This window comes from Brassica napus, chromosome C4 (assembly GCF_020379485.1).
Source record: "Brassica napus cultivar Da-Ae chromosome C4, Da-Ae, whole genome shotgun sequence".
NCBI classification, from domain to species: Eukaryota; Viridiplantae; Streptophyta; class Magnoliopsida; order Brassicales; family Brassicaceae; genus Brassica; species Brassica napus.
Genome location: NC_063447.1, coordinates 46,216,433 through 46,230,236, shown reverse-complemented (window position 1 = coordinate 46,230,236; position 13,804 = coordinate 46,216,433). Strand labels below are relative to the sequence as shown.

The 13,804-nt window shown below is 31.8% G+C and overlaps 1 pseudogene; it reads left to right on the top strand.

The window, feature by feature from the left end:
- Positions 1-6,068: 6,068 nt before the first annotated feature.
- Positions 6,069-8,178, top strand: LOC125586120 (annotated as a pseudogene).
- Positions 8,179-13,804: the final 5,626 nt, after the last annotated feature.

The following is a 13,804-nucleotide window of genomic DNA, read 5'->3' as shown; positions in this document are numbered from 1 at the left end:
TGTGAAGTGTAATTTTAAGAAAAGGATTAGAAAAAAATTCTTACAGTTTTATATGTTATGTTCTCACATATATTAAATATTTTTACCATAAATTTTAATATTTTAGTTTTATATGTTATGTTCTAACATAAATTACTTGTACGTTTAATATATATTATGTTAATTTATAATATTTTATAGATATCATATATTTTGATATAATATTTCATAGATATAGTATGTTTATATATAATATTATATCGAAATCAAAATTTTTTGTAATCCGTTTAGTTAACCCGTTCCATATTAAATAATTTAAAACTGAAATGTGATAATCCATCGTTCAACCATGTCTCATATTTTTAAAGATTATATTTTAATCAAAGAAATGAAAAAAATGGAACATATATTTTTAAATTATATATGTGAGGATATATACCTGAAAAACACAACATATCTTATATTTAGATGATATATGCCATAACAAAATAGTAACTTGAATAAACTCTCCAAAATTTTGACGTAGATTTTTTTGATGAATAAGTCTAACCAGTTATGTTAAATGCACTACATAGTTCAAATTTGTAAATCCATTGTTTAATCATGGGGACGTTCAACGTTTTTCGTGATTTGTTAAAATATGATGTGAATATTTATTAAAAAAATATAAGAGTATGATGTTCAAAATATTTTTCATGATTCTCTAATCCAATTACCTAATATGATACCATCATCTATAGAGTGTTGCAGTTTCTGATGATATGTTGTTTTAAGAACTTCAGCTTCATCACTGCCTTCTACTTTTTCCGCATTATTTAATAGAAATAGAAAGAGTAAATAATAGTCGTGGATAATGAAATAAATTATACCAAATGTTTAATTAATTTTGGTAAGCTCAAATTAAAGAATGACTGCAATGTGATTTGTCTAAAAAATTTTATTTATGATTAAGTGAATATATAGTTGGCGAAAATAATTTAAAATATTCCAAAAATAAGAATGACATGACATTGTAAATATCTATATAAATTAAGGGCATAATCTTAATAGGGATTCTGCTTTAATAGTATTGATATATCTGTCTAGCTCTCTAATAATTATATTAAAAAAATCAATAATACTATTATAACTTAATTTAGTAATATCTTTGAAAATAGTTATATAACCAAATGTGAAATTTATTCAAGGCATTTCTGTATTAACATTTATTTTATTTGATAAATATACATATTATATATTTACTATTTTGTGAAAATCTATAAATATACTTGTTAATTTATCAATTTTTTTAAAATTTCCAATTTATGTGAAAGTAATCCACTTCCTATCATATAAAGTTTAAGAATTGATGTCTCCAATTTTGATACACTGTTAATATAAATATAAAAAATATATTTAAAACTAAGGTAAAAATTAATTCATTATTAAATATAAAACTATAAAATTAATTACTAGTTTTAAATATATTTTCATATTTTACTAAAATTTATACTAGTAGTTTGCAAATTATATATTTTTATATTTAGCATATTCATTTGTTAGTATTTTGGTGTTAGATTTTACTAGAAAATAGATTTAATAGTAGTTCCTAATAAACAGCCAGAATTAACAAAACATATAGAAAATATACTGAAATATATAAGTAAATAAAAGGAATAAATAGTAATAAAATTAATAAATTATTATTATAATTAATATAAGGAAATGTATAATTATGTAAACAAAATAAAAAACAATATGAAACTAATGAATAACAAAAATACCACATTCATAATATCACTTTTCATGTTTACACTAACCAATTTTACCCTCAGTTTTAATGAAAAGTAAAAAATATTTATGATTTTAGGGTTAACTAATCTGAAGGGTTTAGAGTTGAGGGGTTGGATATGATTTTTGAAATGTAAAATTTAGGATTTTAATAAATATATAAATAAATACTTAAACATATATAAATTTAAAAAAATAATTTCAAAAATAATTTTCAAAAGGAAATTTTGGAAAACAAAATCGAAAAAAAAAAATTCAAAAAAAAAATTTATAAAAAAGTTCAAATTTGGAAAAATATAATTCGAAAACATAATTATTTTATTTATTTATTTAAATATTTATTTATTATATATATAAAGAATAAGAATATAAGAGTTCTTTTTCATTTAATGAAGAAGATATTTTTGAAAATGTGTATTTAATGACGGTAAACATGAATACTAGCACAAAGAAAATGGTAAACATGAAAATTTTCCAAAATATATATACATACAATTTGTTTGCAAGTAGTATGATTTTGTTTTTATTTTGTTTAATTTTTTTCTTAAATCATAGAAATGAATTATAGATTTCAAATATACATGCACTCTAATCCAGTGTAAATATAATAGTTATTTGATAATCTGAACGATACGTAGAGTTATGATATAAGTAGTCATTGTATTATATACATGTATATTAATGCATTTCCAACTCTTATCTACGTTTTTCTATATTTTAAAAAGAAAATAGATGAACTTTATTATATAGGCTTTTCTTCCAATCTGTACCTATATAATATAATTTATTTATGTTTAGAATAAGTATAAAGAAATATTTTGTTTTACTTTTAGATATAGAGACAAAAAATAGCAATATTCTATATTTTCATATAAATATAAAAACTCTATTATAAAATCATATTTTAAAATAAAACTCATTTTTATAATATAATATTTCCATTTTACAGAAAAATATTGAGATGAATTGCAAATAGTATTTACTATCGTGGTCGATATGTCACATGTGCATTTAATAAACCTCTCATCATCATTGTGTTTGAATATTAGTCGGTCCAACAAAAAGACAACCCCATAGTTTCTTGTGTTATTATAGATTCATAATTTTTTTTTCTGACCGAAGATTCATGACTTTTTGTTATTAATCTGGGGAATTCCAAATTTATGCAAGGACCTATATTAATCCAGAATGGAAGGTGCAGTTCACAAATAGACTTTGTTTTTAGATATTCAAATGAGTTTTATAGATAGACTCATATCTACAAACCATATCTTAGATTACTTTTGAGATTTACAGTAAATTTGTGAAACTCCAAAGTCAATTACATATGCACTCAAGATAAATTAATCTTTTCGACCAAAAGAGATAAATTAATCTTTGTGTTAATCGACCAACAAATTAGGTAATACTGTACGTAGAAGAAACATGTGCTATCTTTTGAATAAGTCCTATACGTAAGCTAGAGGAATAGTTCAAAAGTTTCAACTACGTATCACCGAAATAGTATACATCTCTGTCCATTGGAAAAGATTCGACAAAGTTAAGAAAATGGAGATCACATATAACAATCTTTTCAAGTTTCATCTTCGCTCTTTTTCTTTTTCGGTTTCTTGTATGGGAAAAATTATTTTCTTAAGCCAAAAAATGATAACTATGTCATAGTAGACTAATCTCATATACTTTATGTTTCATTAGGCTAATTATTTTTAAAATGACAATAATGTCCTTAATTTCAATTATAAATTCAAAATTACAATTACCAAAACAATTGTTAAATATTAAAACAAAATAAATAATTAAAGTAATTAAAATAAAAGAAAACATTTAAATCCTCAAATAAAAAATGATTATTTTCTTCATTTTTCTGAAAAATCGTTTTTTCATATTTGGAAACTGAATATTTCTAAATATTTTCTTCATATATTTTCCGGAACTAATTATTTTTATTCGAAGAATACAGTAAATCTGTAAAACTCGGTTTTTACAGGTTTTTAGATTTATAGTAATGTGTAAATTTCGATTTCTATAGGTTTTAGATTTATAGTAATCTGTAGATTCCGATTTATACAGATTTTAAAGCGATAGGTTAAGTGCGAAATGTGTATTTTATATTTTTTTTGCTTGAATTGGTGACCACTAGAAGAATGGAAAAATGAACAAAATGAAAAATAAAATTTTATTTGAGGAATTGAAAGAAAAAAAGAATTTTTGTTCATTTTGTTCCTCGTAAAAAAAAAGATTTTTTTTTTGCTTCAATTGTTCATTTTGTTCCTTGGTCACCAATTAGAGTATTAAAGTACTATTATTTACGTAGATCATGTATTCTAAACATAGTAGATTCAATGAAAATAGTAGGTTTCATTTTCAACTTTGTAGAATGTCAATTCTACTTTATGTAAAACATAATCTGAAATTATGATTTAAACATTTTTTAGAACTGAAAAAAATACCACTAAGTTGATATAAGTTTTTCATTAATAATTATTATTTTTCCAATTCTTTTTAGTTTGTAAAACTAATTATTTAATTTATTTTCTATAATACTAAAAGACATTAGAGGCAAAAATGATACAAAATAAAAATTAGTCTAATGGAATATAGTTACCATTTTTGTCTAAAAAAAATTTCCCAAAAAAAATACTCTTTTTCAGTTTTCTTCTCTGGCTATCACACTTTCAAGCTTTACTCAAGTTTTCGCAAATTTCATATTTGGAGACTCATTGGTAGATGTTCACATTGTTAAAGCTGATTCTTTTAGCATCTCCAAAATACACTCTAAAACTATAAATATGAAATTTTTTGCCCTGCAAAAAGAAATTTTTCAAACTTCAAATTTAAAGTTCTAAGGAGTGAAACTCTATATTTGAAGTTTTACTATTCAAAACTTCAAATTTGAAAATTACACATCACATTTATAATTCTAAAATATTTTCTCGTTTATCGTTTTAATCCTTAAAAATATACTCAAAAATATTTCAATTTATTTTATAAGTTTAAATTTAAGAGATAAAATTAAATTAAATTTAAAATAAGATTTAAAATGCTTAAACTAGATTTAGACAATAACAATATACAAAAGAAAATTAACAAAAAAAAAAGCTTTTAAAAAATTACATGAAGACATAACTACTGTGCAAATTTAAATATTTCAACAACACTAATAGTCAGGTAAATTTGATCTAAAACCTCAAAAATCTCCAAAATATTATCCAAACAAATTTTGTGTAACCGAAGATGGTTGTTATTGTTATTTTTTTGTCTTTTTCGTACTATTCTTTCTTGTTCAAATCGACTGTATTCACGAGTATTAATATCATCAATAGAATTTAAGTCGTTTAGCAATATTTTATTTTTCTCCTTTGCTTTCTTTTTCATATCTTTTTTCATATATAATGTATTTGCAAGTATTAATATCACCCGTTTTCAATAATTTTTAGTTCGTAATATATAAATTAAAAATAAAAATAGTCATTTTTACTAGATGATCATATATGCATAAAAAAAATATTTTTTGTGAAATATTATAGTATTTTTCTTAAATGTAATATTAATTATGTTATTTCTATTTAGAATTTTATATTTTAATATTAATTTTACTAATTAATATTGTTGTAATATTTTTCTATATGTGCTGGTAAAGTTTTATGATTTTAAATTAATTATGACAAATATAAGGAATATAGTATAAAATATAAATAATTTTGAAGTTAATTTTGAAATTCTGATTTTGAAAAATAATATCTTTAAACTTCAAATATAAAATTTTGTAAATGGCATAGACTTCGGAGTTCTGACCACCTAATGGCCGACGCACCCGCAGATTCACTAATTTTTTTTGTCATCCCGCAGATTCACTATTGGTCGGACCATTTCTGATCTCGTAGGTCTGTCTGTTTATTCATGTAGTAATATTTTATATGTTATATGTGAAATTTATGATTTATTTATGTCCTATAAAAAAAGAAGGTAAATATTTTTTTAAAAAAATCATATCGCTTGTAAAATAAATAAATTAAGTAAATGCATTTTTATTTTACAAAAAGTTATATGTTTTAAATGAATTAAAGCAACATATATTTTGTTTTATTTTATACTTCTAGAAGTTAAATTGATTTTGTTCTGTATATGTCACCATTCTATCTTTTCTTTTTTGCTAACTGTATGTTAACTTTCTTTATTAATTAGTCTTACGTATAAATAATATAAACTTATAATAATAATATTTAAATTATATAACAAATACAATTTTTATTGTAAAACGACATTTATTGTGAAACCGGAGAAAATATTAAAAGTAGTTAGTAATTAATTAGATATAAATGCGCCTTGATGTAAAGGTTAGAGGGGGTGCTATTATACTATACAGCGATTCAGTTGAACAAGACCCTCGTAGCTTACAAAAGCACTTGGAAGTCAACGGTTGATAGATAAGTTGACTTATCGTATAGCATATAAAAGTCAGCATTGGGTTGGACCGACAGACTGAAAACAATGTTAATAAAAGAGTTTGTAACGTTGGAGAAGTCAAAATGCTAATTCCATAAATGCAACCAACATTCATTCATGGAGTTTGGCAATGAGTATTGATTTATTATTACTATATGCTTTTGAATTGGTCGTCTATTTACTCACTTAAATATTAGGTTTTGAAAGTTTGGATGCTGCTAATTAATCTGTATTCAAATGATACATAGAATCTCTGAAATTAAAACACAGGGATCAAATATGCACCAACTCCATTTCTCGAACCTTACACTGAGGCTAACACAATGGGATCAATATGCTTCTGGTTCGACTGGAATCATTGATGACACTGGACTTTTGATCGTAAGCTCACATATATAAAATGTCATTTTAAAATGTCTAACTATAATGAGTTACATAACAATGCAATATTATATGGAACAAGTAGGCTCCATTTATATAGCGAATAAAGATGTAATATTTATTAGAGATATAATGATGGTTGAGAACAACAAAACTTGTTTCTGACAGATCGGTAGGGTTCCGTTGAGAGAACAAGTGAGTTATTTTGAGAGAAGCATAGACTACATGGTAAGAATGATTGGTGAAAATGGTACGGAAGAGATGTTGAGGAAGGCAATGCTTACTATCACAATTGGGTCCAATGATATATTAAATTACTACATACAACCATCTATACCTTCCTTCTCTCAAGACAAGCTCCCCATTGATGCCTTACAAAACTCCATGGTCTTTCATTTAACCACACACTTTAAGGTATTAAATATAGTACTTTATGTAGATACATAATGCATGAAGTGTCAAGCAATTATTTTGGAATTATTGTATTTTGTTACCACTTAAGTACACTAGTTAACTGGCAGTGGAGTTAAATAAATAATTCAATCGTGTCAAAGCAAATTTTCACGTTTGCGTTACGTTTAAAGTACTTTTACTTGCAAAACCAGATGGAAGCGCACGATTGATTGTCTCTCAAATTAATTAGTGTCAAGTCCGTGTTTCTCATAGGCGTGGGACTTATTATCCGAGATCCGGATTCGATCCGAAATCCGCTCCGGATCCACTCCGAAAATAGGAAATCCGGGGTGCCCGGATCCAAATCCGGATAGTAAAATCTTGGATCCGTGCAAACCGAATCCGGATCCGGATATCTTAATTTTTAGGTCCGGATATCCGGATCCGGATCCGTATTTTTAAAATACATTAAATTTTTATATTTTATTAATATTTATATTTGATATATTAATATTTATACATGAATTAATCTTATAATATTATATTTTAGTTTTTACAATATTATAAACATATATAAATATATTTATAAATATTTAATTTATGTATTATATTAAAAAAAAATTGTATTTTTTGTTAAAAAAATTATTTTTATTTATTTTGACGGATCCGGATCCGGATCCGGATATCCGCGGATAATGGAATATCGAGACGGATATCCGAAACCCGGATATCCGGAAACCACGAATCCGGATCCGGATATTAAATCCACGGATCCGACGGATCCGGATCCGGATTCGGATACCCTAAATTTCCCGGATATCCGGATCCGTCCCAGGGCTAGTTTCTCAGCGTTTGCATTAACTAGGAGCTAGAAAGTTCGTGGGGCCACTCGGTTGCATGCCATTTGCTCGTGCCTTCAACTTAATTCCAACTGGCAAATGCTTTGACCAAGTCAACCAAATCCTTTGTGGCTATAACATGAAGCTTAGACTTTCTGGCAGGAGTTGACCATTAAAAAAAAAAACTCTCTCAGGGCATTGAATACTGAGTTAGGATATCAGAACACTACATTTGTCTACGCCAACTCTTACGACCTATTCATGAAACTAGTTTTAACAATTTGGTAATAATTTAGTTGTCTGGTACCCTATTGAAATGTTTTAGTTTGGTGTAGGGTTGGGCAAATAAACCGAACCCGAAAATCCGAACCGAACCCGATCCGATAAAAATGAATCCGAACCGATCCAAACCCGACATAAATACCGAATGGATCTTGTTTTTTGGTATTTTGGGTTATGTGTATTATCCGAACCGAACCCGGACCTAAATGGATATCCGATAGAACCCGAAACATTTAAAATCACAAAAAAAACTTCTACCAAATATGATCTTAATTCTTAATATGTATCCAAAATACTTTAAGATATTATTTAACTTCTAAAATAATTATCTATTACATGAAGGTTGATGGTGAAATATGGCGGTTGAAGCCTGAAGTTTTTAGATTTTGGTTTTGTTTTCGCTGAATAATGTTTCTCATTTCATGAGAACTTAGTTTTGTTTTATGATTTCATTTTTCTTGTTTTCTTTCTATCACTAACTATGTTTATCTTTCGTTTGATTTTTAATGACCACGTTTGATGTTTTTTTTCTTATTTTTGAATTGATTTTACTTATGTTTTGGCTATTAAAATATGTACATGTCATCTATTTTAAATCCAAAGAACCGATTTCATTTATGTTTTAGTTACAAAATAGGTACAAATCATGTATTTTTAAACCGAAGAACCGATTGGGACCTGAACCCGAAAGTATAATGGGTTATAATGGTTCTTTGAAGATTTACTAACCCTGACCCGAACCCGATAGAATCCGAACCAGTCCCGAACCGAACTTTTATATAACCCGAATGGAGCTGATTTTGATAAACCCAAAAAACCAAAACCCGAATGGATAAAACCAAAATCCGAATGGGATCCCGAACGTCCATGCTGTGATTTTGGAACCACCCTTTTACTTGCTTCAAGGTGAGGACTAGTCAAAAGGTGAGGAGTAGTCAAAGTTTGTCTTTTGGGACGCGTATCACCCAACCGAAGCTACCAAAGCACTTCTTGATGGGGACCAAACTGTGGCTACACCTTTAAACATTCGTTACCTTAACCATCTTTAATTATTAATGTAATCTTTAGTGTAATTCATATCCATATAAATATACTCAAATCACATGTTATGCCAGATTAATCACTTGCTAATAAAGGTATAATAATTTTCTTAAGAAACATAACAACAAGATGTATAGACTAGATTCTCAAGCTTAGTGAAGATCGTACATTACAAACTAAAACCAAACTGAAATAGAAACTTACACCTGAAGACTAATACATTCCGAGTCTTTAGGATCAAGTTAAAAATAAGTTTGTTGAGATAAGTATGGAGTCTTTAGGATTAAGTTAAATAAGTTTTTTAGATAAGTATGAACCTGCTGATTAGTAGGGAGAAGTCGGTTTTTATCATAAGGTCTATATAAGACCATCGTTGTATTACTCTGTTTCTTAACACAGAGCTTTTGGTTTAAGTCAATAGAGGCAGTATTCAGAAACGTTGTTCTCTCTTGATCCATCTTTAACAAGTGGTATCAGAGCTAACAATCTAAACCTGTGGTGAGAAGAAGAGATGAGTGAAAAAGAGTTAAGAATACCAAAGCTCGACGGAGACTACGAGCATTGGGCTATGCTCATGGAGAATCTGTTGAGGTCCAAAGAGTGGTGGGAGCTTGTAGAAACAGGCATGGTGCAGTTCGACAGAGATACCGTCCTGACCGAAGCACAACAGACAGAGCTTTCTGAACAGAAGCTTAAAGATTTGAAGGTGAAGAATTATCTCTTTGCGTCTATCGACAAGACGATACTGAAAACAATTGTGAAGAGGGAGACGTCTAAAGACATATGGGACTCTATGAAGAACAAGTACCAGGGGAACAAGAGAGTTCAAAGTTCGCAACTTCAGAGGTTGAGGAGAAACTTTGAAGTATTGGAGATGAAGGATGGAGACTCTATTACTGAATACTTCTCAAGAGTTATGATGGTATCAAACGACATGAGAAACCTAGGAGAGGACATACCTGATGCCAAGGTGGTTGAGAAGATACTTCGGACTCTGGTGGAGAAGTACACCTATGTGGTATGTGATATTGAAGAGTCGAAAGACATCACTGAGATGACTGTGGATGAGCTGCAGAGCTCGCTGCTCGTACACGAGCAAAACCTGAGCAAAAATTCGAGTGAAGAACAAGTGCTCAAGATGGAAGGAGGAAGAGGTCGTGGTGGATACTCTCAAGGAAGGAACTCCTACCGTGGTGGTAGAGGAGGAAGAGGCAGAGGCAGCACCAGCTTCAACAAAGACAACATCGAATGCTATAAATGCCACAAGATGGGTCACTTCAAAAATGAATGTCCCACATGGGAAAGGAATGCAAACTATGCAGAGTTGGAGGAGGACCTGCTTCTAATGGCGCAAAGTGATGAAATGAAACCAGAAGAAAGACACATTTGGTATCTTGACTCTGGATGCAGCAACCATATGAGCGGCATGAAGGAGTGGTTCATGGACTTTGATGGGAGCTATCAACATCAAGTCAAGCTTGGAGATGACAGGAAGATGCTAGTCGAAGGAAGAGGGAACGTGAGACTAGAGATTGATGGTATCTTCCAAGTCATAACCTCGGTATACTATGTACCAGGGCTCAAAAACAACCTGATGAGTGTCGGCCAGCTGCAGCAAAAGGGACTGAGAATTGTGATCGATGATGATGTGTGTGAAGTATGGCACAAGCAACAGAGGAGAATGATCATGAAGTCGACGATGTCCAGGAACATAATGTTCATCATACGCGCGAAAGAAGCAAGAGATGGCGTTGGAGAAGCACAAAATCTGATGACTGTCATCGGAGATGCAGAGGAGATTTGGCACTGCAGATTTGGACATCTCAGCCACGACAACCTGACAACAATGGCGGACAAAGACATGGTGCTAGGCTTACCAAAGCTTACGAGCAAAGGAAAAGTATGTGAGGTGTGTATGAAAGGGAAGCAAATTCGATCAAACATTCCCAAGCAGAGCAAGTGGAGAGCGAGTAGATGTCTGGAGCTGGTTCACACTGACATTTGCGGCCCTATAGCACCTACTTCAGCAAGCGGAAAGAGGTACATAATCAACTTTATAGATGATTATAGTCGCAAGTGTTGGACGTCTTTCTTAACAGAAAAAATCAGAGGCTTTTAAGTCATTCAAGGAGTTCAGAACAGCTGCTGAGAGAGAAAGTGGTGAGCTGCTGGTGTGTCTCAGGTCTGACAGAGGTGGTGAGTACAACTCAAGGGCGTTTCAGCAATATTGTGTAGACAATGGGATCAAGCGACAGCTTACAACTGCGTACACACCCCAACAGAACGGGGTGGCCGAAAGGAAAAATAGGAGCCTGATGAACATGGTGCGATGCATGTTATTTGGTATGAAAGTACCTATCAGATTCTGGACTGAAGCAACGCAGTACGCAGTACACATACTGAACCGGAGCCCCACGGTCATACTCAGAAACATCACACCATCTGAGAAGTGGAGCAATATGAAGCCATCAGTGGATCATTTACGCGTCTTTGGGTGCATTGCATATGCACACGTTCCATATGAAAGACGCGTGAAGTTAGATGAGAAGAGCATCAAATGTGTCATGTTTGGGGTTGGCAAAGAATCAAAGGGCTACCGCTTATATGATCCTAAGGAGAAGAAGATTTTGATCAGTAAAGACGTAAGATTTGATGAGGGAGAACGATGGGACTGGAAAGAGAACGAAGAAGATGAACAATTCATCGATGAAGGGGAGGAAACAACTCCAACAGAGATAGTACGAAACAATGGAGGAGAAAATGAGAATGGAGCTGAGGAAGGAGAAGGTAATCCACCAACACCACCAGCACCACCTCAAGATGAGAACGAAGATAACAATCCAGTGCAAGAAGAAGCAGAAGGGTCTGAGAGAACAAGAACTGGTAGAAGCAAGACAAGACCTGTGTGGATGAGAGACTATGAGATGGGTCTATTCATAGAAGAAGAAGAAGACTTGATGGCGCTAGTAACTGAGATGGGAGATCCGGAGAAATTTGAAGAAGCCGTGCATCACGAGAAGTGGAAGCAAGCGATGGAAGCTGAGATGAACTCGATAGAAGAAAATAATACTTGGGAGCTAGTGGAGTTGCCAGAAGATTCCAAGGTCATTGGTGTTAAATGGATATTTAAGACCAAGTTGAATGAAAAAGGAGAAGTTGACAAACACAAAGCGAGATTGGTGGCCAAGGGATTTCATCAAACTCAAGGTGTTGATTTCTATGAAGTGTTCGCCCCTGTTGCTAGATGGGATACAATCCGACTACTACTCAGTATTGCAGCTCAGAGAGGTTGGTGTGTGCATCAACTAGACGTGAAGAGTGCATTCCTACATGGTGAGCTCAAGGAAGATGTGTACGTTGAGCAACCTAAAGGTTTCGAGGTCAAGAATGAAGAAAGAAAGGTGTATAAGCTGAACAAGGCTCTGTATGGGCTAAGACAAGCTCCAAGGGCGTGGTACAGTAAGATCGAGGGATATTTTGAGAAGGAGGGGTTCAAGAAGTGTTACTGTGAACACACTCTCTTTGTGAAGGCTGAAGGAGACAATGTATTGATTGTAAGTGTGTATGTTGACGACGTGATTTACACAAGCAGTTCTATGATCATGCGAGAAGCGTTCAAGGCATCAATGAAGAAGGAGTTTGCAATGTCTGATCTAGGTAAGATGAAGTACTTTCTTGGCGTTGAAGTAACACAAGATAAGAAAGGGATCTTCATAAACCAAAGGAAGTATGCGAGCGAAGTGATGAAGAGGTTCGGCATGGAACAGTGTAACTCTGTCAGGAATCCAACAGTACAAGGCTGCAAGCTTACCAAAGAAGGAGCAGGTTCACAAGTTGATGCAACGCTGTACAAGCAGATAGTTGGGAGCCTGAGATATCTCACTGCTACACGACCTGACCTCATATATTCAGTCAATCTTGTGTGCAGGTACATGGAGAAACCAACCGAGCAACATCTTCTTGCTGTGAAGAGGATTCTGAGGTATGTTCAAGGAACAATGGAGTATGGGATACAATATCAGTCCGACAACAAGGAGGAACTGATGGGCTTTGTTGATAGTGATTACGCTGGAGATGAAGATGATAGAAAAAGCACTTCAGGGTATGTTTTCATGAACGGAGGAGGAGCAATCTCGTGGGCATCAAGGAAGCAACCTATAGTTACTCTATCAACAACTGAAGCCGAGTACGTTTCAGCTGCTGCAGGTGCGTGTCAAGCCGCATGGTTGAGAAATGTGTTGGAAGAGATTGGGTGTAAACAAGGGGAGAGGACAGTTCTATTTTGCGACAACAGTTCTACTATCAAGTTGTCTAAAAACCCTGTTTTTCATGGGAGAAGCAAACATATTCAAGTAAGGTTTCACTTCCTGCGTGAGCTGGTAAGTGATGAGATAATTGAGTTGGAGTATTGCTCTTCGCAAGATCAGTTGGCAGACGTAATGACCAAAGCTGTGAAGTTGGATGTGTTCGAGAAGTTGAGAGGATACATGGGAGTTGAAGTGAAGAGCAGTTAAACTGGAAGACAAGAGTGTTTTCAGTTTAGGGGAGGAATTGAAGACTAATACATTCCGAGTCTTTAGGATCAAGTTAAAAATAAGTTTGTTGAGATAAGTATGAAGTCTTTAGGATTAAGTTAAATAAGTTTTTTAGATAAGTATGAACCTGCTGATTAG